Here is a 25227-nt window from a genome sequence, read left to right as displayed (position 1 = left end):
GATCTGTTCCTTTCCAGCAGTTGGCTAGTGGAGCGTGCTGCCTCCTGTGAGGTGGCTGCTTTCATGGCCACCTCCATCACTGCAGTCATTACATCAGAGTTATTTTTTTTTAGTATTTCTGCAAATGTTGCTTTTATTGTGGCATTCTCATCCAAAAAACTATTACCACTTTCTCCCTGGATGGTTTTCTGATTCTCAGCCTCGATACCATTCTCTTTGAGGGCTCTAATCTCCTTCTTTGCTGCTGTCAGCTCTCTTTTCAGGTTGCTTATTTCGTTCTTCATTTCCTGCATCATTTCTTGCATCTCACTCTTGATGTCCTCCAGAAACTGGGTGAACATTTCCTTCATTTCATCACCTTGGCTCTTCCCTGTTCCCCTGGTACCTCTGGCTGACATGCTTGACCTTGTTCCTATACTTGTGCCGTGAAAGGATTTGTCAGGAGGGCAGAGCGGGATGGGGGAGGGAGAGAGAGAGGAAGAGAGAGAGAAAGAGAGAGAGAAAGAGAGAGAGAGAGAAGGGAGTGATAAAGGGAGAGATAAATGGGTGGGGTAGGGGGGATCCGACCCTTCCACTGAAGTGAGAAGAAAGTAGAAGGGGAGGGGGGGGAGTAGATGGAGAGAGAGGCGGGAGGGAGAGAGGGAGAGAGAGGAGAGGGAGATAGATGGAGAGGGAGAGAGCGGGTGAGGGAGAGAACGGGTGAGGGAGAGAGGGGGGGAGGTGTGTGTGTATATGTGTGTAGATGTGTGTGTGTAGTTGTGTGTGTGTGTGTGTGTGTAGTTGTGTGTGTGTGTGTGTGTGTGTGGGCAGAGAGGGAGGGGGAAGGAAAGAGAGAGAGAGAGAGAAAGAGAGAGAGAAAGAGAGAGAGAAAGAGAGAGAGAAAGAGAGAGAGAGAGAGAGAGAGAGAGAGAGAGAGAGAGAGAGAGAGAGAGAGAGAGAGAGAGAGAGAGAGAGAGAGAGAGAGAGAGAGAGAGAGAGAGAGAGAGAGAGAGAGAGAGAGAGAAGAGAGGGAGAGGAGGAGAGAGATAGTGGGAGAGATAGAGAGTGGAAGAGAGAGAGAGTGGGAGAGGGAGAGAGGGGGAGAGAGTGGGAGAGGGAGAGAGGGGGAGAGAGTGGGGAGGGGAAGAGTGTGTGTATGGGCGATGCGGGGGACTGGGGGTGGGGGGGGGGGCGGAGATGGCGACCAGGTCTGGTCAGGTCAGATGGGTGGGTCAAGAGGGGGGGGGATAGTAAGGTCCTGATCCCAGGTGTTAATGCCTTTTCCCCTGACTGATCGATTGTGTGTGTGTGTGTGTGCGTGTGTGTGTGTGTGTGTGTGTTTTTGCGTGTGCACACTTGTGTGCGTGTATACGTACGTGGGCGGGCGTGCGTGTATATGTCAAGATATCCCTTATGCGTTACCTCTGCCGAAATGAGCCACCCTGAGATTTTTAAATATATATGATATCCTGAACAAGAATTTATGTGTGTGTGTGTGTGTGTGTGTGTGTGTGTGTGTGTGTGTGTGTGTGTGTGTGTGTGTGTGTGTGTGTGTGTGTGTGTTTGAGTGTACTCACCTAGTTGTACTCACCTAGTTGTGCTTGCGAGGGTTGAGCTCTGGCTCTTTGGTCCCGCCTCTCAACCGTCAATCAACAGGTGTACAGGTTCCTGAGCCTATTGGGCTCTATCATATCTACACTTGAAACTGTGTATGGAGGCAGCCTCCACCACATTACTTCCTTATGCATTCCATTTGTCAAACACTCTGACACTAAATAAAGTTCTTTCTAATATCTCTGTGGCTCATTTGGGCACTCAGTTTCCACCTGTGTCCCCTTGTGCGTGTGCCCCTTCTGTTATATAGCCTGTCTTTATCAACCCTGTCGATTCCCTTGAGAATCGATATGTAACACTTCTGTGTGTGTGTACTCACCTAATTGTGCTTGCGGAGGTTGAGCTTTGGCTCTTTGGTCCCGCCTCTCAACCGTCAATCAACTGGTGTACAGATTCCTGAGCTTACTGGGCTCTATCATATCTACATTTGAAACTGTGTATGGAGTCAGCCACCACCACATCACTTCCTAGTGCATTCCATTTACTAACTACTCTGACACTGAAAAAGTTCTTTCTAATGTCTCTGTGGCTCATTTGGGTACTCAGCTTCCACCTGTGTCCCCTTGTTCGCGTTCCTCCAGTGTTGAATAGTTCATCCTTGTTTACCCGGTCGATTCCCCTGAGGATTTTGTAGGTTGTGATCATGTCCCACCTTACTCTTCTGTCTTCCATTGTCGTAAGGTGCATTACCCGCAGCCTGTCCTCATAACTCATGCCTCTTAGTTCTGGAACTAGTCTAGTAGCATACCCTTGTACTTTTTCCAGCTTCATCTTGTGCTTGACAAGGTACGGGCTCCATGCTGGGGCCGCATACTCCAGGATTGGTCTTACATATGTGGTGTACAAGATTCTGAATGATTCCTTACACAAGTTCCTGAACGCCGTTCTGATGTTAGCCAGCCTCGCATATGCCGCAGACGTTATTCTCTTTATGTGGGCTTCAGAAGACAGGTTTGGTGTGATATCAACTCCTAGATCTTCCTCTCTGTCTGTTTCATTAAGTACTTCATCTCCTATTCTGTATCCTGTGTCTGGCCTCCTGTTTCCACTGCCTAGTTTCATTACTTTGCATTTACTCGGGTTGAACTTCAACAGCTATTTCTTGGACCATTCACTCAGTCTATCTAGGTCATCTTGTAGCCTCCTACTATCATCCTCTGTTTCAATCCTCCTCATAATTTTTGCATCGTCGGCAAACATTGAGAGGAACGAATCTATACCCTCTGGGAGATCATTTACATATACCAGAAACAGTATAGGTCCAAGTACTGACCCCTGCGGGACTCCACTTTTAACGTCTCGCCAATCTGAGACCTCACCCCTCACACAGACTCGTTGTCTCCTGTTGCTTAGGTACTCCTCTATCCACCGGAGTACATTCCCTTTCACTCCAGCCTGCATCTCTATCTTTTTCACTAGCCTCTTGTGTGTGGCACTGTATCAAAGGCTTTCTGACAATCCAAAAATATGCAGTCTGCCCACACTTCTCTTTCTTGCCTTATTTTTGTTGCCTGGTCGTAGAATTCAAGTAACCCTGTGAGGTAGGACCTGCCATCCCTAAACCCATGTTGATGCTGTGTTACAAAGTTCCTTCGCTGCTGATGTTCCATTAGTTTTTTTCGCACAATCTTCTCCATCAGCTTGCATGGTATGCAGGTTAGAGACACTGGCCTGTAGTTCAGTGTCTCCTGTCTATCCCCTTTCTTGTATATCGGGACTACGTTAGCTGCTTTCCAAATATCTGGTAGTTCCCCTGTTGCCAGTGATTTGTTATACACTTTGGAGAGTGGTAGGCACAGTTCTCTTGCTCCTTCCTTTAGAAGGAGGGAAGATTCCATCTGGGCCTATAGCCTTTGTCACATCCAACTCTTGTAAACACTTTCTTACTTCCCCGCTGGTAATCTCAAACTCATTCAATGGTTCCTGGTTAGCTAGTCCCTCACCTCTGGAATTTCTCCTTGCTCTAAGGTGAAGACCTTTAATTTCTTATTCAATTCCTCACACACTTCCTTGTCGTTTGTAGTGAATCCTTCCGCCCCTATCCTTAATCTCATAACCTGTTCCTTTATTGCGGTTTTTCTCCTGATGTGGCTATGCAACAATTTAGGCGGAGTCTTTGCCTTGCTTGCGATGTCATTTTCGTATTGTCTTTCTGATTCTCTTCTCGTCCTGACATATTCATTCCTGGCATTCTGGTATTTTTCTCTGCTCTCCAGTGTCCTGTTATTCCTACAGTTTCTCCATGCCCCTTTACTTTGCTGCTTAGCTGGCCTACATCTCTGATTAAACCATGGGTTTCTCATTTTCATTTCTCTGTTTTCCTTTTGGACTGTGTGTGTGTGTGTGTGTGTGTATGTGTGTGTGTACTCACCTAGTTGTACTCACCTAGTTGTGTTTGCGGGGGTTGAGCTCTGGCTCTTTGGTCCCGCCTCTCAACCATTAATCAACTGGTGTACAGATTCCTGAGCCTATTGGGCTCTATCATATCTAAACTTGAAACTGTGTATGGAGTCAGCCTCCACCACATCACTTCCTAATGCATTCCATTTGTCAACCACTCTGACACTAAAAAAGTTCTTTCTAATATCTCTGTAGCTCATTTGGGCACTCAGTTTTCACCTGTGTCCCCTTGTGCGTGTGTCCCTTGTGTTAAATAGCCTGTCTTTATCTACCCTATCAATTCCCTTCAGAATCTTGAATGTGGTGATTATGTCCCCCTCTAACTCTTCTGTCTTCCAGCGAAGTGAGGTTTAACTCCTAGTAGCTCATACCTCTCAGCTCGGGTACTAGTCTGGTGGCAAACCTTTTAACGTTTTCCAGTTTAGTCTTATCCTTGAATAGATATGGACTCCATGCTGGGGCTACATACTCCAGGTATACAAACATACTCCACATATGCCTGACATATGTGGTATACAAAGTTCTGAATTATTCTTTACACAAGTTTCTGAATGCCGTTCGTATGTTGGGCGGCCTGGCATATTCTGGTGATGTTATCCTCTTGATATGGGCTACAGGAGATAGGTCTGGCGTGATAACAACTCCCAAGTCTTTTTCTTTCTCTGACTCCTGAAGAATTTCCTCCTCCAGATGATACCTTGTATCTGGCTTCCTGCTCCCTAAACCTATCTTCATTACATTACATTTGGTTGGGTTAAACTCTAACTACCATTTGTTCGACCATTCCTTCAGCTTGTCTAGGTCTTCTTGAAGCCTCAAACAGTCCTCTTTTGTCTTAATCCCTCTCATAGTTTTGGCATCGTCCACAAACATTGAGAGAAATGAATCTATACCCTCATGGAGATCATTTACATATATCAGAAACAAGATAGGACCGATTACAGAGCCCTGTGGGACTCCACTGGTGACTTCATGCCAATCGGAGGTCTCACCCCTCACTGTAACTCTCTGCTTCCTATTGCTTAGGTACTCCCTTATCCACTGGAGCACCTTACCAGCTACAACTGCCCGTCTCCCCAGATTATGTACCAGCCTCTTATGCGGTACTGTGTCAAAGGCTTTCCGACAATCCGAGAAAATGCAGTTCGCCCAGCCCTCTTTTTCTTGCTTAATCTTTGTCACCTGATCGTAGAATTCTATTCAGCCAGTCAGAATAGATTTAACCTCCCTGAACCCATGTTCGCGATTTGTCACGAAGTCCCTTCTCTCCAGATGTGATGCCAGGTTTTTTTCTCACGATCTTCTAAATCACTTTGCATGGTATACAAATCAAGGACTCTGGCCTGTAATTCAGTGCCTCTTGCTTGTCGCCCATTTTGTATATTGGGACCACATTCGCCGTCTTCCATATTTCTGGTAGGTCTCCCGTCTCCAGTGACCTACTATACACTATGGAGAGTGGCAAGCAAAGTGCCTCTGCACACTCTTTCAGTACCCATGGCAAGATCCCGTCTGGACCAACAGCCTTTCTCACATCCAGATCCAGCAGTTGTCTCTTGACCTCCTCTCTCGTAATTTCGAGCCCTTCCAAGGCCGCCTGGTTTACTTCCCTTTCTCCTAGCACAGTGACCTCACCTTGTTCTGTTGTGAAGACCTGGAACCTCTTGTTGAGTTCTTCACACACCTCTTTGTTATTCTCTCTATACCTGTACTCGCCTGTTCTAAGTTTCACTACCTGTTCTTTCATTGTTGTTTTCCATCTGATGTGACTGAGGAGTAGCTTTGGTTCGGTCTTTGCTTTGTTTGCTATATCATTTTCATAACTTTTCTCTGCGTCTCTACTCACTCTGACATACTCATTCCTGGTTCTCTGGTAACTCACTCTGCTTTCTGGTGTTCTGTTATTCCGGAAGTTCCTCTACGCCCTTCTGTTCAGTTTCTTTGCTTCCATACATGCCCTATTATACCATGGATTCTTCTTTTGCTTCTCGGATTTTTCCTTTTGTGCCGGGATGTCTCTGCTTACTGCCTCCTGACACTTTTGGGTGACATAGTCTATCATATCTTGTACAGACTTAGCTCTGAGGTCTGTGTCCCAAGGTGTCTGTGTCCCTTAGGAAGCTTCTCATCTCCTCATAATTTCCCTTTCGGTATGCCAGCCTTTTGTTTCCTAGTTCTTTTCGGGGGGAGATAATTCCTAGCTCTACCAGGTACTCAAAGTTCAATACACTGTGGTCACTCATTCCCAAGGGCGCTTCCATCTTAACTTCCCTTATATCCCACTCATTTAGGGTAAATACAAAATCAAGCATTGCTGGTTCATCTTCTCCTCTCATTCTTGTTGGTTCTTTGATGTGCTGGCTTAGAAAGTTTCTTGTTGCCACGTCCAGCAGCTTAGGTCTCCATGTTTCTGGTCCTCCATGCAGGTCTCTGTTCTTCCAATCTATCTTCCCATGGTTGAAGTCTCCCATAATTAGTAGTCCAGATCCATTCCTGCTAGCAACAGAAGCTGCTCTTTCTATTATGTTAATGGTGGCCATGTTGTTTCTATCATATTCCTGTCTGGGTCTTCTGTCATTTGGGGGTGGATTGTATATGACTACGACTATAATTTTTTGCCCTCCAGTTGTTATTGTACCTGTTATGTAGTCACTGAAACCTTCGCATCCCTGAACAACCATCTCCTCAAAATCCCAGCCTGTTCTTACCAGCAGGGCTACATCCACCACCACCTCTTCCTTCTCCCTCTTTCCTCATAACATAATAGTCCTGTGGGAACACTGCATTTGTTATTGTTTTCGTTAGCTTTGTTTCTGTGAGAGCTATTATGTCTAGGTTTTCCTCTAGTACCCATTCTCCAAGTTCATTTGCTTTATTTGTAATTACATCTATGTTAGTGTACATTGCCTTGAGGCTCACTTTCTTCTGTCCCTTCTCAAATCGCCTCCTCGGTGAGTGTTTTGCTAGTGGGGTGGGGGAAGATATTCCATGGGTGTGAGGATTTGTGAAGTGGATAACAGGGTTGCAGAGGATACTGGGATGAGGGGGGTGGGTCCAGTGAAGGGAGAGGGACAAGGAGAGTATGGGGTGAAAGGTGAAAGGGGAGGGAGGACAAGAAGGAAAGGGGGGACTCGGCGGGAAGACGGGAGGGGTAGAAGGCTGGGGATTGGGTGTGGGGGGAGAGAGATTTGGCTGTGTATTTGAGTGGGGGCTGTGAGGGTTAGGGGTAGGGGGTTTTCTATGCAGAGGAGGGTGGTGTGGTTGCCCTCCTTGCTGGTGTTACTGGGTAGCTGGTTGTGGGTTCCCCCCTCGCCCCTGGGGATGATGTGTTTGGAGCTGTGATTTCCTGGTTTTCCCCTCTCGCCCTGTGCTTCTTCCTTGCATCTGCCGCCATGACCCCTCTCCTCCCTCATCATGTGCCTCTAGAGGAATACTTTTTTGAATTCTCCAACATGTTGCAGGTGGCTTTTCTTTGTTAGAATCATCTCCTTTGTGTTCTCATTTGCAAACACTATCTTTAACACACGGTCTCGGTTTTTTTTACCAGCCTAGCCTGAAAACCTTCTCAATGCTATGTTCAGCCCCTTCCATGTCTAGTGCCTTCAGTATTTCATTCAATGCTGTTTTGTTCTTATCATTCCACTCTTTCCTATTAGAGCCTTCCTGCTCTTTAATACCCACAGCTACCACTGATCTTTTCCTTTCCAGCAGCTGGCAAGTGGAGCGTGCCGCTTCCTGTGAGGTGGCTGCTTTCATGGCCACCTCCATCACTGAAGACATTACTTCAGATTTTTTTTTTTAGCATTTCTGCAAATGTTGCTTTTATTGTGGCATTCTCTTCCAAAATACTATTACTACCTTCTCCCTGGGTGGTTATCTGAGTCTCAGCATCGATACTGTTCTCTTTGAGGGCTCTAATCTCCTCCTTTGCTGCTGTCAGCTCTCTTTTTAAGTTGCTTATTTCATTCTTCATTTCCTGCATCATTTCTTGCATCTCACTCTTGATGTCTTCCAGAAACTGGGCAAACAGTTTCTTCATTTCGTCACCTGGACTTTTCCCTGTTCCCCCTCTGCCTATCATGCTTGACCCTGTTCCTAGTTGTGCTGTGATAGGATTTGTCAGAAGGGCAGAGCAGGGTGGGAGAGAGAGAGAGAGAGAGAGAGAGAGAGAGAGAGAGAGAGAGAGAGAGAGAGAGAGAGAGAGAGAGAGAGAGAGAGAGAGAGAGAGAGAGAGAGAGAGAGAGAGAGAGAGAGAGAGAGAGAGAGAGAGAGAGAGAGAGAGAGAGAGAGAGAGAGAGAGATAAAGAAAGAGAGATAAAGAGCGATATATATATATATATATATATATATATATATATATAGAGAGAGAGAGAGAGAGAGAGAGAGAGAGAGAGAGAGAGAGAGAGAGAGAGAGAGAGAGAGAGAGAGAGAGAGAGAGAGAGAGAGAGAGAGAGAGAGAGAGAGAGAGAGAGAGAGAGAGAGAGAGAGAGAGAGAGAGAGAGAGAGAGAGAGAGAGAGAGAGAGAGAGAGAGAGAGAGAGAGAGAGAGAGAGAGAGAGAGAGAGAGAGAGAGAGAGAGAGAGAGAGAGAGAGAGGGAGAGAGACAGAGAGGGGGGGGGAGAGAGAGTGAGAGAGAGAGAGGGGGAGAGAGTGGGGAGGGGTGAGAGAGAAAAAGGGGAGAGTGTATGTAAGGAGGGATGCAGTGGACTGGGGGGTGGGGGGGCAGAGATGGCGACCAGGTCAGATTAGGTCAGATGTGGGGTAAGAGGGGGGTGGGGGGGTGGAGTATAGTAAGGTCTTACCTCCTTTCCACAAAAGGTGTTAATCCTTTCTTCCCAGACTGAATGTTTGTGTGTGTGTGTGGGTGTGTGTGTGTGTTTTTATGTGTGCGTACATAAGTACATGGGCGTGCATGCGTGTGCGTGCGTGCATGTGTACATGGGCGTGCGTGCGTGTGCGTGCATGCGTGTGTCACGAGTTCCCGTAAGCGTTAACCTCTACCTAAAATGAGCCACTTTGAGATTTGAAATATATATGATATCCTGAACAAGAATTTGATAATATTTTACCTCACTCTGTACACCTGATTAATTGACCAGAGAGGGGAACATACCAGTCAGCCTCCCGCTCACACAACTAGATGAGTAATGACGATGTATGGATGACGATGATCCGTCGTCGCCTCCCACGTGGTGATTCACTAAGTTCTAGTAGATTGATGATGGCGGTTCTTTTCTATCTACACAAAGCTCTGGAGTCAGTCACTGTATCGTTGTTACAGTTCACTAATTTACTGTACCACTGATCACTGGAGCCCAAATGTAAACCCAAATGTAAACAAAGCCTCGTGGGCCCTCCCATGTGGCCTGTCTGGTGAATTCACTTTTTAATTCAAGTTCACAAAGCTATAGTGATAGCACTGTATTTGTCTTTCCTATTCGCGGCAGTTATACACTTTTGTGTGTACCCCAAGATCTGTGATCCATCACTGTAACCTCAATTAACCCAAAAATTTTGGCGTTTATCGTACAGCGCGACCCATCGACCCTCCCACTATGGCTAGCTCGACTCGACTCGTGCATGCGTGCGTGCGTGTGTGCATGTGTGTGCGTGCATGTGTATGTGTGCGTGTATAATCACCTATTTGTACTCAGCAATTTGTGCTTGCAGGGGTTGAGCTTTGTCTCTTTGGTCCCGCCTCTCAACCATCAATCAATTGATGTACAGATTCTTGAGCCTTCTGGGCTCTATCATATCTACATTTAAAACTGTGCATGGAGTCAGCCTCCACCACATCACTGCCTAATGCATTCCATCTGTTAACTACTCAGACACTGAGAAAGTTCTTTCTAATGTCCCTGTGGCTCATTTGGGTACTCAGTTTCCACCTGTTTCCCCTTGTTCATGTACCACCAGTGTTAAATAGTTTATCCTTGTCCACCCTGTCAATACCCCTGAGGATTTTGTAGGGTTGTGATCATGTCTCCCCTTACTCTTCTGTCTTCCAGTGGCGTCAGGTGCAACTCTCTCCCCTCCGTGGTGCCTCCTTGCCTTGGTGAGGGGCTCACGTACACTTCCCTGGGACCAGTGTGGGTTGCCTTTGCCCCCTCTTTGGTTGGTGTACGTGCTGAAGGGCACCATATAGGGGCCTTGTGAGCCATCGGACCACCCGCTGGAGGGGTCGCCTGTGAGGGGGCCGCCCTGAGTGGATGGTTGGGTGACCAGGCTGGGGCGATAGGGGGGGATGGGGTCTTAGCAATAGTGTGGGAGAATGGACGATGTAGTAGGACTCCCCTGATGAAAAGGGGGAGCACCGCTGGGGACGACGCACCCTTCCTTCACTGGCCTGTGCTTGACCTCCCTGGCTGCCCTGGTAGGTGGAATCCCTTGGTTCCAGGTCCCAAACTTTTGATATTGTTTGCTGCATGTAAGACGACACGACTTCTCTTACCCAGGCTCATGGGGTGGGCGACCAGGCCCCTGAGTCGGACCATCCTGGACGACCGGGATCTGTAGTCCCCACTACAGAGGCCCGGTTTAGGCCCAGACCGGACTCTTCCTCCATGCTCCCCTCCCTCTTCTGTGGTTGGTGTCGAGCCCCAAGCCTGCTGTGGTGACCGCCTAGTCTCCTTGCACGGCTCCATCTCTTATTGTGACTACTGCGCCTTTTGACCCGTCTCTCTCTAAAGGTTCTCATAGCTGTCCCCGCCACGGCTGCTCTCGTATGCTCTTGGTCCTGCTATGTGGACTAAGTACTTTGACCTCCATCCTTTAGATTCAACTCCTCCTGACGATTTTTCCCTTCATAAGCATCTTGTAGATTCCGTAGATGCCTCTGTTACCTTCAACCCCACCCGTCTCGGTACCTGTGTAGTTGCTGCTCCTTTTCAGGATGCAGTCACCCGCTTGGCTGCCTTATCCTACCTTGGCGAGACCCCTGCTCGGGTCTCAAAGAACGCTCGGTTAAATGCTAGTGTTGGCACTGTTCTCCTTCTGCACCATGTTGCAACCGGTGTTAGGAATCTAAAAGACTGCCACCAGTATATCAAGCATATCCTCGAGGCCCAGGGTCATTCTGTCCTCCAGGTGGATACGTTTACTCTTCACCCTCGTGGTCATTGTATCTGCTCCTTCGGGTTGTGAAGATTACCTTTAATGGGAGGACCCTTCCGCCCTCTGTCATTCTTGCTGGTGCCAGATGCTCCATTCTGGAGTATATTCCATCTCCTCGGCTCTGCAATAAGTGCTGGAGGTTTGGGCATGGTACCCTCAAATGCTCAAGTCCTGTCTCTCTCTTTCCCATGTGTGTAGGCGAGGGTCACTTTTAGTTGGAGTGCACTTCTCCCCAGGTTCGCTGCCTCAATTGTGGTGAGGGTCCACCCTACCTTCTCCCGTGCGTGTATACGTTACAAACTTGAGGCGGCTGTCCTCTACTTGAAGCACCGGGACCGTTTGTCTTTTCATGGTTCCCCTCCTGGTTCTCTGTCTAGGGTTCCCTTTCTTTCTACCCAGACTGTCATGTCTCCTGTGTCTTCTTTCTCCTCTCCCTCTGGTCCCCCTTCCCGTCATTAGCCTCCGTCTCTTGGCTCTCCACGCCGCCTGACTGTGCGGGCCGATGTCCATCGCTCTCCTGGTGGTCGTGTTGTTCGCTCTCGCTCTTCTTCTCCTGTTATGACGCTGGAGTCTGTTGCCCAGTACATTGCTGCTAAGACACCTGTCTCTTTGAGTCAAAGCGAAAACCTGGCTCCTCTCCTTCCTCCTCCTCCTCGGTAGGTAAGAAGGCTTCTCTTTCTTCTTCACCCCCTATCTCTGATTCTATAGTTCCTTCCCCTCCCGCTTCGGTGGTAGAGCCCCCTGTTCCTACTGTGGGTGTTCTTTAGCCCCCAGTTCCGTCTCATTTACTGCCCTTGCTGAGGTGTGCTCCCCTCTCTCTGCCCCTCCTCCTCCTCCTCTTCCTTCTCCTCCTCCAGACCCTGCTCATCCACCTCTGGTCCGTCCTCCCGCTTCTTTCCCTCCTTCTTTACTCAGTTTACCCATGCCCCCTAACCCTGACTTCGCTGACCCTGATCCTGATCCTGACCCTGTGCTTCTTTAACGTATTGTGTTACTTTTTCACCTTTGTTTCTTCTTTGCTCTCTGATGCTATCCTTTCTCTTTTTGCAGATGTCTATTCTTCAATGGAACATCCATGGATATCATGCCAAATTCCTTGACCTCCAACTTCTAATTTCACAGTTTTCGCCTCTTTGTGTCTGTCTCCAGGAGACGATGCTTGGTGCTTGTCCTAGTTGCTTCCGTGGCTATTCTTTTCTCTCCCCCTCCCCCCCCCCCTCACAGCTGTTGCTGGGGCCCATAACTCTTCTGCTCTCTTGATTCGCTCAGACGTTCCTTTCATCCCCTTACTTTTTTCCTCGCCTCTACACTGTTTTGCTGCCCGTGTCTTTGTGCGTAAAGGTACATGGTTTGTTCCATTTATCTCTCCCCCACTGTCCCACTTTCTCTTCCCGATCTTAAACACCTCCTAGACTCCTTGTCTGAGCCTGTGCTCCTGCTGGGTGATTTCAATTGTCATAATGCCCTTCGGGGTGATGTGCTGACAAACACCCGGAGTCGCCTCCTTGAACCTTTCATCCTCTCTTCTTCCCTGTCCTTTCTTAATTCTGGTGAGCCCACTCATTTGGACTCTTGGACTCGCTCCCTTTCCTGTCTCGATCTTTCTCTGTGCTCCTCACCACTTTCCTTAAATTTGGGGGGGGCGGGTCCTTGATGACCTCCATGGCAGTGACCATTTTCCTATCCTTGTTCCTTTTTCTCTCTTTTCACCCTTCTCTCTCCTTCCCTAGGTGGCGGTTTGCCAAGGCTGACTGGCGCCTCTTTTCTCTCCGTGCTACTATTTCCGACCTCTCCGTTCTGCCTCTCCCTCGCACTCTCCTTCTTTTTCATGACACTGTCTTCGACGTTGCTCTCCTCTCTATTCCCCGCTCTTCCTCTTTTGGAACGTGGAAGTGCGTTCCCTGGTGGAATGTGGACTGTGCTCGGGCTCTCTGCTGTAAGCGTGCAGCCTGGAAGAGACATCGCCACCGGCAGACTGTTGGGTCTTTTCATTTTTTTCGGAAGGCAAGTGCGGTGGCCCGTAGGACCATCCGTGCGGCTAAACGTTCTTGCTGGATATCTTATGTCTCCACCTTTACGTCCGAGACTCCTCTACCACTGATCTGGAAACGTATCCATAACATTGCAGGTAAGTTCGTTCCCGATGTCTCGCCAGTCCTTTGCCTCCGTGGTGCTCTTGTGGCAGACCCGTTGCAGGTCGCGACTGAGCTGGATTCCCACTTTTCATCTGTGAGTTCTGGTTCTCATCTTCTCCAATCCTTCCTTCTTCGTAAGCCTATTCTTGAATCTCGTCCTTTAAATTTCTGTACTCATCTTCGCCTTCCCTATAATGATCCCTTCTCTCTTTCTCTGAGCTTCAGTCTGCGGTTCTATAGCGGTGGGCTTCGATGGCATTCATTATGAAATGCTTCGCCATTTCCCTCCGTGCATGTCTCAGTATTTACTGAGTCTGTACAATCGGGTGTGGGAGTCGTCGTCAGTCCCTGAAGACTGGCTCGATGCTGTTGTCCTCCCTGTTCGGAAACCAGGGTCTCTCGGGTCATCCCCCAAGGATTTCCACCCTATTGCCCTCACGAGTTGTGTCTCCAAGCTCTTTGAACGTATGGTTAACATTCATTTGATGTTGTTCTTAGAACTCTATCACCACCTCTCCCTTCCTTATTTGGTTTCCGCAAGTGCCGCAGCACAACGGATATCCTGGTGAACTTGGAGGTCTATATTCGTACTGCTTTTGCTGTGAAGACCTCCGTTGTTCCGTCCTTTTTGACCTGGAAAAGGCTTATGACACTATCTGGCGGTATCATATTCTGTCTTAACTTCATTCTTTTGGCCTTCGTGGGAATCTCCCTTTCTTCCTCCAGAGTTTCCTCTTGTGTCGTTCATTTCGTGTGCGGCTTGGTACCACTCTCTCTGCCCAGTTTAGGCAGTATGAGGGTGTACCCCAGAGTAGTGTTCTGAGTACTTCTCTTTTTCTAGTTGCCCCTCAACGGTCTTCTTTCCTCTCTGCCTTCTGGTGTCTTCTCCGCTCTCTATCTTGACAATCTTACCCTTTGCTGTCAGGGTAATGATTCACCTCTCCTTCAACGGCGGCTTCAACTTGCGATTGATGCCATGTCATCTTGGGCCACCGATCATGGCTTCAAGTTCTCTGCGCCTAAGACTTGTGCTATGACTTTTACTCAGAAGCATGTAGTTCTTCGTCCCTCTTTGTCGCTTTATGATCATTCCCTTGTGTACAGGAATTCTGTTAACCTTTTGGGGTTAATCTTTGACACTTATTTGTCTTGGTCAGCCCATATCTCTTACCTCCAAGTTGAATGCTCTAAGGCCCTTAACCTACTTAAGGTTTTGTCCCATACTTCTTGGGGAGCAGATAGACGCACGCTCCTCTATTTGCAGTCCTCTCTCATCCTGTCTAAACTCGATTATGGTTGCCCTGCATACTCTTCTGCTTCTCCTTCTTCTGTTCACCATCTTGATGCTTTGCACCATGCTGGATTGCATCTCAGCTCTGGTGCATTTCGTTCGATTCCCACCCTCAGTTTGTATGTTGACACTGGCTTCCTCTCTCTCCAGGACTGCCGTGAACGCTGTTGTCTTCGCTATCTTGCGCGGTCCTTACAACATCCTTCCTCTCGCTTCTGTCGTGCTTTAACTATTACCCCTCCTGCGGTACCTGTTCCTCTTCATAGTCTCCCTCTTTCTGTCCCGTTATCTCGCTTACAGGTTTCTCTTTCTGTTCATATTTCTAATGTTTCTCCTCGTATTGTTCCTGCCTTGCCTCCGTGGAGATTCCCCTTGAGATACGTCCTTGACTCGCTTCAATAAAGCTTTTATCCCTCCTACGGTTCTGAAACACCTTTTCCTTGAGCACTTTTCTTCGCACTTCCACTCTATTTCCGTCTTCACCGATGGGTCTAAGTCTGCGGACGGTGTGGGCGACTCTGTTGTTTTTCCTGACCGCACTTATGTGTCGCCTCCCTTCGGAGGCTAGCATCTTCACAGCAGAACTTTATGCTATTATCTATGCTCTCTGTCTCTTGCTTTCTCATTGTCGTTCCTCCTTTGTGGTTGTAGTTGACTCTTGTAGTACCCTCATCGCTCTAGGGTCCTTTAATCCTGTCCATCCGGTGATCATCGAAATTCATCATTGGTTGTTTCTTATTTCTAGTAAATTTAAATCAGTAGAGTCTTGCTGGGTTCCCAGCCATATTGGCGTTTCTTTAAATAAGAGTGCAGATGCGGCCGCTAGGAAAGCTATCCGTTCTTGTCCCATCTCCTGTAAATGTATTCGTTATTCCGGCTATTATCCTGTTATTCATTCCTCCACCCTTGCCCGTAGGCAGGATTGTTGATCCTCTGTAGTTAGTAACAAGCTGCGTACTCTCAAACGTAGTGTGTGCCCGTGGCATTCCTCCTACCACCATAACCGGCGGTGGGAAACTGTTTTGGCAAGGCTGCAGATTGGCCATACTCGCTTAACCCACAGTCACTTAATGGAGCACCACCCTGCTCCTTATTGTCAAAATTGCGTTGTCCCTCTTACAGTTGTGCATATCCTTGTTGAATGTTCTGACTTCCAGGACGAGCGTATGTCTTCCTTTTCAACCGTCACTCGCGGTCACTTGTCCCTTGATAGAATTCTTGGTGAATCGGATACTTTTCATATTGTTCACCTTATGAGTTTCTGTTCTCATATTGGCATCCGTGGTGATATTTAGCGCCCTCTGATTATTTCGCACTTTGATGGTGCTACATAGCCTTCCCGCTTTGGTGCCTTCTTTTGATAATTACCTTAGGTGCATCTCTCATATCCTTTCCTCGTAACTCATGCCTCTTCGTTCTGGGAAGGTATGCACCTGGCATACCTCTGAAACTTTTCCAACTTTGTCTTGTGCTTAACAATGTACGGGCTCCATGCTGGGGGCTGCATACTCCAGGATTGGTCTTACATATGTGGTATACAAGATTCTAAATGATTCCTTACACAGGTTCCTGATTGCTATTCTGATGTTAGCCAGCCTCGCACGTAGTTCTTTTTATGTGGGCTTCAGGAGACAGGTTTGGTGTGATATCAATCCCTAGATCTTTTACTCTGTCCGTTTCATGGAGTACTTCCTTTCCTATTCTGTATCCTGTGTCTGGCCTTCTGTTTCCGCCGCCTAGTTTCATTACTTTGCATTTACTCGGGTTGAACTTGAGCAGCCATTTGTTTGCCCATTCATTCAATCTGATCAGGTCATCTTGTAGCCTCCTACTATCATCCTCTGTTTCAATCCTCCTTATAATTTTTTCGTCATCAGCAAACATTGAGAAAAACGAGTCTATACCCTCTGGGAGATCATTTACATATATCAGAAAAAGTATAGGTCCAAGGACTGACCCCTGTGGGACTCCACTCGTAACGTCTCAAAAATCTGAGACCTCACCTCTCACAGTGACTCATTGTCTTCTGTTGCTTAGGTACTCCCTTATCCAATGGAGTACCTTCGCTTTCACTCCAGCCTGCATCTCCAGCTTTTTCACTAGCCTCTTGTGTGTGGTACTGTATCAAAGGCTTCCTGGCAATCCAAAAATATGCAGTCTGTCCATCCCTCTCTTTCTTGCCTGATTTTTGTTGCCTGGTCGTAGAATTCAGTTAACCCTGTGAGGCAGGACTTGCCATCCCTGATCCCATGTTGATGCTGTGTTACAAAGTCGACTTCACTCCAAATGTTCCATTAGCTTCCTTCGCACAATCTTCTCCATCAGCTTGCATGGTATGCAGGTTAGGGACACTGGCCTGTAGTTCAGTGTCTCCTGTCTATCCCCTTTCTTGTATATCCGGTCTACATTAGCTGTTTTCCAAATTTCTCGCAGCTTCCCTGTTGCCAGTGATTTGTTATACACTATGGAGAGTGGCAAGCACAGTGCTTCTGCTCCTTCCTTTAGTATCCAAGGGGAGATTCCATCTGGGCCTATAGCCTTTGTCACATCCAACTCTAGTAACAACTTCCTTACTCCCCCACTGGTAATCTCAAACTTTTCTTGTGGTTCCTGGTTAACTATTCCCTCTCTTATCTCTGGAATTTCTCCTTGTTCTGAGGTGAAGACCTCCTGGAATTTCTTAATCAGGTCCTCACACACTTCCTTGTCGTTTGTAGTGAAACCTTCTGCCCCTATCTTTATTTTCATTACCTGTTCCTTTACTGTTGTTTTTCTCCTTATGTGGCTGTGCAGCAATTTAGGAGTCTTTGCCTTGCACGTGATGTCATTTTCATATTGTCTTTCTGCCTCTCTTCTCATCCTGGCATATTCATTCCTGGCACTCTGGTATCTTTCTCGGCTCTCAAGTGTCCTGTTATTCCTGTAGTGTCTCCATGCCCTTTTACTTTGGTGCTTAGCTAGTCTACATCTCTGATTAAACCATTGGTTTCTCATCTTCATGTCGTTGTTTTCCTTTTGGACTGGGACAAACTTGTTTGCTGCCTCCTTGTACTTCTGCGTGATGTGGTCCAGTCTGATGTAGTCTTGGGCCGTCATACCCCTGAGCTCTGTTTCCCATGTAATATCTGTTAGAAATCTTCTTAGCTCCTCATAGTTTCCCTTACAGAAAGCCAGCCTTTTGTTTTCAGTGCTGCTCCTCAAGTTCATTAACCCTTCTTCAACCACATACTCAAACACCAGTGTACTGTGGTCGCTCATTCCTACTGGGGCCTCAGAACCGATTTCCCTTATGGGGGCATTAGGGTGGTGTTGGAAAAGTTGTTCAATGTCAACCAATATTATTTGACTAGTTGTATATGAAAAGTGCTGAAATTGTCCCAAGTTTCAGTACTGCAGCGTAAATAGAAAGGGAGATTTTTTTTTCAACGTTTTTTACACATTTTCAAGTCTACACTTCAGAACACACGTTTCAGATATAATTATTCTGTGACACTTTTCTGACACATTAGCATATAATAAAGGATTGTGTGCTTTAGAATTTCCAAAACATCTTTAGTTTTCCTAATACAAATGTTCAAAGTTCCCCCAAAAAATTGTGCAAATATGGCATGTTTATTTCTATTATAAAATCAATAAATGAACTTAGAGAAAAATGAAAACAAGCAAATGTAGAGACATGCCCTCCACATACACTGTGTAAGTTTCATGTAAATTGAATGACAAAAGAATCAGTTTTGTAAACGTTTGTGTCAATTGAAAAAGAAAAGAAGAAAGTCTAAGGTTATAAAATCTGTGGCTGAGGTTGACATCAACCAATTTTCTCCAAAATTGGCATCCTTACAGATAGGCTTACGTACAGTCAGGTGTGTAAGTTTGATGCAAATCACCCGAAAAAAAAAAATGAAAAAAAAAAATTGAAAAAAAAAATACATTTTTTTTCTTAAATTGTTTTTACAATTAAACTAACTATAATACTTGTTTAATATGTGCTATTGTGATAGCAAAGAGTCATAGCTATGATTTCAGTTGACACTTTTGATTGATAATCGATTTTGACCATTTTCGCATAATTTTCACAACTACCTCAATATTTTTTTCCCCTTTCCTATTTATGCTACGATGCTGCACCTTGGACCAGATGAAACACATTTCATATAGAACGTATCAAAAAAGTTTGATTGAAATTCAACGAGTTTTAATTTTTGCAGCTTTTGGACCAAGATGCCCCCTTAAGTCGGAGTCGTTCAGAGTGAAGACTAGGTCGAGTCTTGCTGGTTCATTATTACCTCTCATCCTAGTGGGCTCCTTGACATGTTGGCTTGGAAAGTTTCTTGTCGCCACCTCCATTAGCTTGGCCATCCATGTATCCTCTCCTCCATGCGGATCCTTGTTCTCCCAGTCTATCCTTCCATGATTGAATTTCCCCATGATGAGCAGATGGGATCTATTTCTACAGGCAGCAGAGGCTGCCTTCTCAATTGTAGTGTTAACTGCCGTGTTGTTGTTGTCATACTCTTGCCTTGATCTTCTGTCATTTGGCGGAGGGTTATATATCAAAGGTACTATATTGCTTTTGGTCCTCCCATTGTCATGGTGCCTGTTGTGTAGTCTCTGAAACCCTCGCAGCCCAGGATGGCCATCTCCTTGAAACTCCATTCTTTTTTCATTAGTAGGGCCACTCCACCTCCTCACCTTCCCTCCCTCTTTCCTTATTACAGTTTAGTCCTGGGGAAACACCGCATTCGCTATGATTCCTGAGAGTTTTGTTTCTGTGAGTTCGATTATATCTGGGTTCACTTCCTGTGCTCTTTCCCTTATTTCACTTGCCTTGCTTGTAATCCTATCTATGTTCGAGTACATCTCCCTGAAACTGACTCTTTTCTGTCCCTTCTCAGATCATTTTGCTTCTCCTGAAGCAGTGAAACATTGAGGGACTGGGATGGGAGGACCTATGAAGGGGGACCTGGGGGATCAGGTTTGTGCGGAGGCTGGGAGGATCCAGTACGGGGAGGGTGGTGTAGGGGGGTGGGGTTTGAGGGGTGGGGAGGCAGGAGAAGCTTGGGGGGTGGAGAGGTGGGGGAGGCTTGAAGGTGAGGAGGCGGCGGAGGCTTGAAGGTGAGGAGGCGGCGGAGGCTTGGGGGAGGTGGGTGAGAGGGGAAGGCTTGGAGGAGTAAGTGAGAGGGAGAGGCTTGAAGGTGAGGAGGCTTGGGGGAGGTGGGTGAGAGGGGAAGGCTTGGAGGAGTGGGTGAGAGGGAGAGGCTTTGGGGAGTGTGGGAGGAGGGAGGGTTTGGAGGGATGGGGGGAAATGGGGGGGCTTGGGGGTGTATAACAGGGAGGAGGGCTTGCGGGGTGAGGTTAGGGGAAAGGGAGTGCTGAGGGGGTTGAGGAAGAAGGGAGGACTGAGGGAGAGAGGGGAAGAAGGAAGGGTTTAGGAGAGTGGGGGAGAAGGAAGGGCTCAAGCGGGCGGGGGATACTGGAGAGTTTGGGGGAGGGGGGGAATGGAGGGCTTGGGGGTCGGGGAGAAGGGAGAGCTTGGGGGATTAGGGAAGGCCTGGTGGGGTGGGGGAGACGGGAGTTCTTGGGGAGGGGGAGGGTACCCAAAGTGGGCACCTTGGGCACCAAAGGTTGGGACAGGTAGGGCATCAATTGGGTGGACGATGGGGGAGGTGCTTCTCTTACTGTGTCTGTTGAGCTGCTTGTGGAGGGTTCCCCGCTCCCCTCTGTTATTGTAGGGCTCGGGTTGTGGCTCCCTGATTCCTTTCTCTCTCCCTGCGCTCCCTCCTCGCGGCTGCTGCCTTCCTTCTCCCGTCCCATGTCATATCCCTCTGTACGAATACTTTTTTGAACTTCTGTACATTTGGTAGTCCACTCTTCCTTGCTAACAAGTCTCTCGCTTGTGAATACCATCTTTATCAGTCAGTCTCTGTCCTTGTTGTACCGTCTGATCCTGAAAATCTTTTTGATATTTTGGTCAGCCCTCTCCATCTTTAGTCCTTTAAGGATCTCATTAACTTCCTTTTTGTCCTTGTCTCTCCTGTCCACTGGACCATTCCCTGTTTGCTCCTTAATGCCTACTATTACTACTGCTCTTTTCTGCTCTATCAGCTGGTTAGTACATTAAGCTGCTTCCTGAGAAGCCACTTCCATGGTAACTTCCCTAACTGCAGACCTAGCTTCAGGGCTCTTTTAAAGTAGATTTGCAAAAGAGGGTTGTGGTGAAGAATTCCCCTCAACAGTAGCATTCCCATCTCCCTGAGGCACGGTTTGTGTCTTATATTGGGGAGGGAGTCTCCTTCAGGCTTCTTATCTCCTCCTTTGCTGCCCTTAGTTCATCCTGCAGGTTGGTTGCAGTCTCCCTCATTACCCTCAGTCCTTCACTGAATTAATCCCACATTTCCTGGAATATTCCCTTAATCCAGGCTTCCTGTTCCACCCCACCCTCTGAGTTTGTCCCTCCCATGTCTGTCTTCCTGTGGCTGCTTCCCCGAGTTAGTCTCCCTGACATGTTCTCTCCCTATGAGAGAGATTGAGGTGGGAGATAGTTGAGAGAGATGAGAGAGAAGGGGGGGGTGGGGAGAGAGATAAGAGAGAAAGGGGGGAGAGGGATGAGAGAGAAGGGGGGGATGAGAGAGAAGGGGGGGAGAGAGATGAGAAAGAAGGGGGGAGAGAGATGAGAGAGATAAGAGAGAAGGGGGGAGAGAGATGAGAGAGAAGGGGGGAGAGAGATGAGAGAGAAGGGGGGGAGAGAGATGAGTGAGAAGGTGAGGAGAGAGAAAAGAGAGAAGTGGGGAGAGAGAGAGAGATGAGATAGAAGAAGGGAGAGAGATGATAGAGAAGGAGGGGGAGAGAAGGGGGGAAAGAGATGATAGAAGAGGAGGGGGAGGGAAGGGGGGAGAAAGAAGGGGGGAGAGAGAAGAGGGGAGAGAGAGAGAGAGAGAGAGAGAGAGAGAGAGAGAGAGAGAGAGAGAGAGAGAGAGAGAGAGAGAGAGAGAGAGAGAGAGAGAGAGAGAGAGAGAGAGAGAGAGAGAGAGAGAGAGAGAGAGAGAGAGAGAGAGAGAGAGAGAGAGAGAGAGAGAGAGATGGGGGACACAAGTGTGAGTGAGAGAGAGGAAGGGAGTGGTTGAGAGGGAGAGGGAGAGAGAGGGGGAACTAATGAGAGAAAGGGAAGGGAGTGGTTGAGAGGGAGAGAGTTAGAGGGAGAGGGAGAGAGAGGGGGAACTAATGAGAGAGAGGGGGAGGGAGTGGTTGACAGGGAGAGAGTTAGAGGGAGAAGGAGAGAGAGGGGGAACTAATGAGAGAGAGGGGGAGAGGAGGGCGAGAGAGAGGGAAGTGTTAGCTAGCAGGGGGAGATAAGAATGGTCGCTTCTCGCCAGGGTGTCAAATCCTGTTTGTGATTGTGTGTGTTTTTACTAGTTGTGTTTTTGCGGGGGTTGAGCTTCGGCCCGCCTCTCAACTGTCAATCAACTGTTTACTAACTACTACTATTTTTTTTTCCCCACACCACACACACACACCCCAGGAAGCAGCCCGTGACAGCTGACTAACTCCCAGGTACCTATTTACTGCTAGGTAACAGGGGCACTTAGGGTGAAAGAAACTTTGCCCATTTGTTTCTGCCTCGTGCGGGAATCGAACCCGCGCCACAGAATTACGAGTCCTGCGCGCTATCCACCAGGCTACGAGGCCCCCATGTGTGTGTGTGTGTGTGTGTGTGTGCACGCGCGCGTGTGTACTCACCTAGTTGTACTCACCTAGTTGTGTCTGCAGGATCGAGCATTGACTCCTGGATCCCGCCTTTCGAGCATCGGTTGTTTACAGCAATGACTCCTGTCCCATTTCCCTATCATAGCTGGTTTTAAAATTATGAATAGTATTTGATTCCACAACCTGTTCCTGAAGTGCATTCCATTTTCCCACAACTCTCACGCTAAAAGAAAACTTCCTAACATCTCTGTGACTCATCTGAGATTCAAGCTTCCATCCATGTCCCCTCGTTCTGTTACTATTCCGTGTGAACATTTCGTCTACGTCCACTCTGTCAATCCCTCTGAGTATCTTATACGTTCCTATCATGTCCCCCCTCTCCCTTCTTCTTTCTAGTGTCGTAAGGCACAGTTCCCTCAGGCGCTCCTCATACCCCATCCCTCGTAGCTCTGGGACGAGTCTCGTTGCACATGATGAGGCGGCATACTCTAAGACTGGCCTCACGTAGGGAGTGTAAAGCGCCCTAAATGCCTCTTTACTTTGGTTTCTGAATGATGTTCTAACTTTTGCCAGTGTAGAGTACGCTGCTGTCGTTATCCTATTTATATGTGCCTCAGGAGTTAGATTAGGTGTCACATCCACTCCCGGGTCTCTTTCTCGAAACGTTATAGGTAGGCAGTTCCCCTTCATTGTGTACTGTCCCTTTGGTCTCCTATCTTCTAGTCCCATTTCCATAACTTTACATTTGCTCGTGTTGAATTCCAGTAGCCATTTCTCTGACCATCTCTGCAACCTGTTCAGGTCCTCTTGGAGGATCCTGCAATCCTCATCTGTCACAACTTTTCTCATCAACTTTGCGTCATCCGCAAACATCGACATGTAGGACTCTACGCCTGTAAACATGTCGTTAACATATACAAGAAATAGAATTGGTCCCAGCACCGATCCTTGTGATACTCCACTTGTTACTGTTCGCCAGTCCGACTTCTCGCCCCTTACCGTAACTCTTTGGCTCCTTCCTGTTAGGTAGTTCCTTATCCATGCTAGGACCTTTCCCCCCACCCCCGCCTGCCTCTCGAGCTTGAACAGTGTGTGAACGTGTGTGTGTGTGTGTGTGTGTGTGTGTGTGTACTCACCTAATTGTACTCACCTAATTGTGCTTGCGGGGGTTGAGCTCTGGCTCTTTGGTCCCGCCTCTCAACCGTCAATCAACTGGTGTACAGATTCCTGAGCCTATTGGGCTCTATCATATCTACATTTGAAACTGTGTATGGAGTCAGCCTCCACCACATCACTTCCTAATGCATTCCATTTACTAACTACTCTGACACTGAAAAAGTTCTTTCTAACGTCTCTGTGGCTCATTTGGGTACTCAGCTTCCACCTGTGTCCCCTTGTTCGCGTCCCACCAGTGTTGAATAGTTCATCCTTGTTTACCCGGTCGATTCCCCTGAGGATTTTGTAGGTTGTGATCATGTCCCCCCTTACTCTTCTGTCTTCCAGTGTCGTGAGGTGCATTTCCCGCAGCCTTTCCTCATAACTCATGCCTCTTAGTTCTGGGACTAGTCTAGTAGCATACCTTTGGACTTTTTCCAGCTTCGTCTTGTGCTTGACAAGGTACGGGCTCCATGCTGGGGCCGCATACTCCAGGATTGGTCTTACATATGTGGTGTACAAGATTCTGAATGATTCCTTACACAGGTTCCTGAACGCCGTTCTGATGTTAGCCAGCCTCGCATATGCCGCAGACGTTATTCTCTTTATGTGGGCTTCAGGAGACAGGTTTGGTGTGATATCAACTCCTAGATCTTTCTCTCTGTCTGTTTCATTAAGTACTTCATCTCCTATTCTGTATCCTGTGCCTGGCCTCCTGTTTCCACTGCCTAGTTTCATTACTTTGCATTTACTCGGGTTGAACTTCAACAGCCATTTGTTGGACCATTCACTCAGTCTATCCAGGTCATCTTGTAGCCTCCTACTATCATCCTCTGTTTCAATCCTCCTCATAATTTTTGCATCGTCGGCAAACATTGAGAGGAACGAATCTATACCCTCTGGGAGATCATTTACATATACCAGAAACAGTATAGGTCCAAGGACTGACCCCTGCGGGACTCCACTTGTGACGTCTCGCCAATCTGAGGCCTCACCCCTCACACAGACTCGTTGTCTCCTGTTGCTTAGGTATTCCTCTATCCACCGGAGTACCCTCCCTCTCACCCCAGCCTGCATCTCCAACTTTCGCACTAGCCTCTTGTGTGGTACTGTATCAAAGGCTTTCTGACAATCCAAAAATATGCAGTCTGCCCACCCTTCTCTTTCTTGCCTTATTTTTGTTGCCTGGTCGTAGAATTCAAGTAACCCTGTGAGGCAGGACCTGCCATCCCTGAACCCATGTTGATGCTGTGTTACAAAGTTCCTTCGCTCCAGATGCTCCACTAGTTTTTTTCGCACAATCTTCTCCATCAGCTTGCATGGTATGCAGGTTAGGGACACTGGCCTGTAGTTCAGTGCCTCCTGTCTATCCCCTTTCTTGTATATCGGGACTACGTTAGCTGCTTTCCAAATATCTGGCAGTTCCCCTGTTGCCAGTGATTTGTTATACACTATGGAGAGTGGTAGGCTCAGTTCTCTTGCTCCTTCCTTTAGAACCCAAGGGGAGATTCCATCTGGGCCTATAGCCTTCGTCACGTCCAACTCTAGTAAACACTTCCTTACTTCCCCACTGGTAATCTCAAACTCTTCCAGTGGTTCCTGGTTAGCTATTCCCTCACTTACCTCTGGAATTTCTCCTTGTTCTAAGGTGAAGACCTCCTGGAATTTCTTATTCAATTCCTCACACACTTCCTTGTCATTTGTAGTGAATCCTTCCGCCCCTATCCTTAATCTCATAACCTGTTCCTTTACTGTTGTTTTTCTCCTAGTGTGGCTATGCAACAATTTAGGCTGAGTCTTTGCCTTGCTTGCGATGTCATTTTCGTATTGTCTTTCT

This window comes from Procambarus clarkii, chromosome 9 (genome assembly GCF_040958095.1).
Source record: "Procambarus clarkii isolate CNS0578487 chromosome 9, FALCON_Pclarkii_2.0, whole genome shotgun sequence".
NCBI lineage: Eukaryota > Metazoa > Arthropoda > Malacostraca > Decapoda > Cambaridae > Procambarus > Procambarus clarkii.
Note: the sequence above shows the minus strand (reverse complement) of the source record.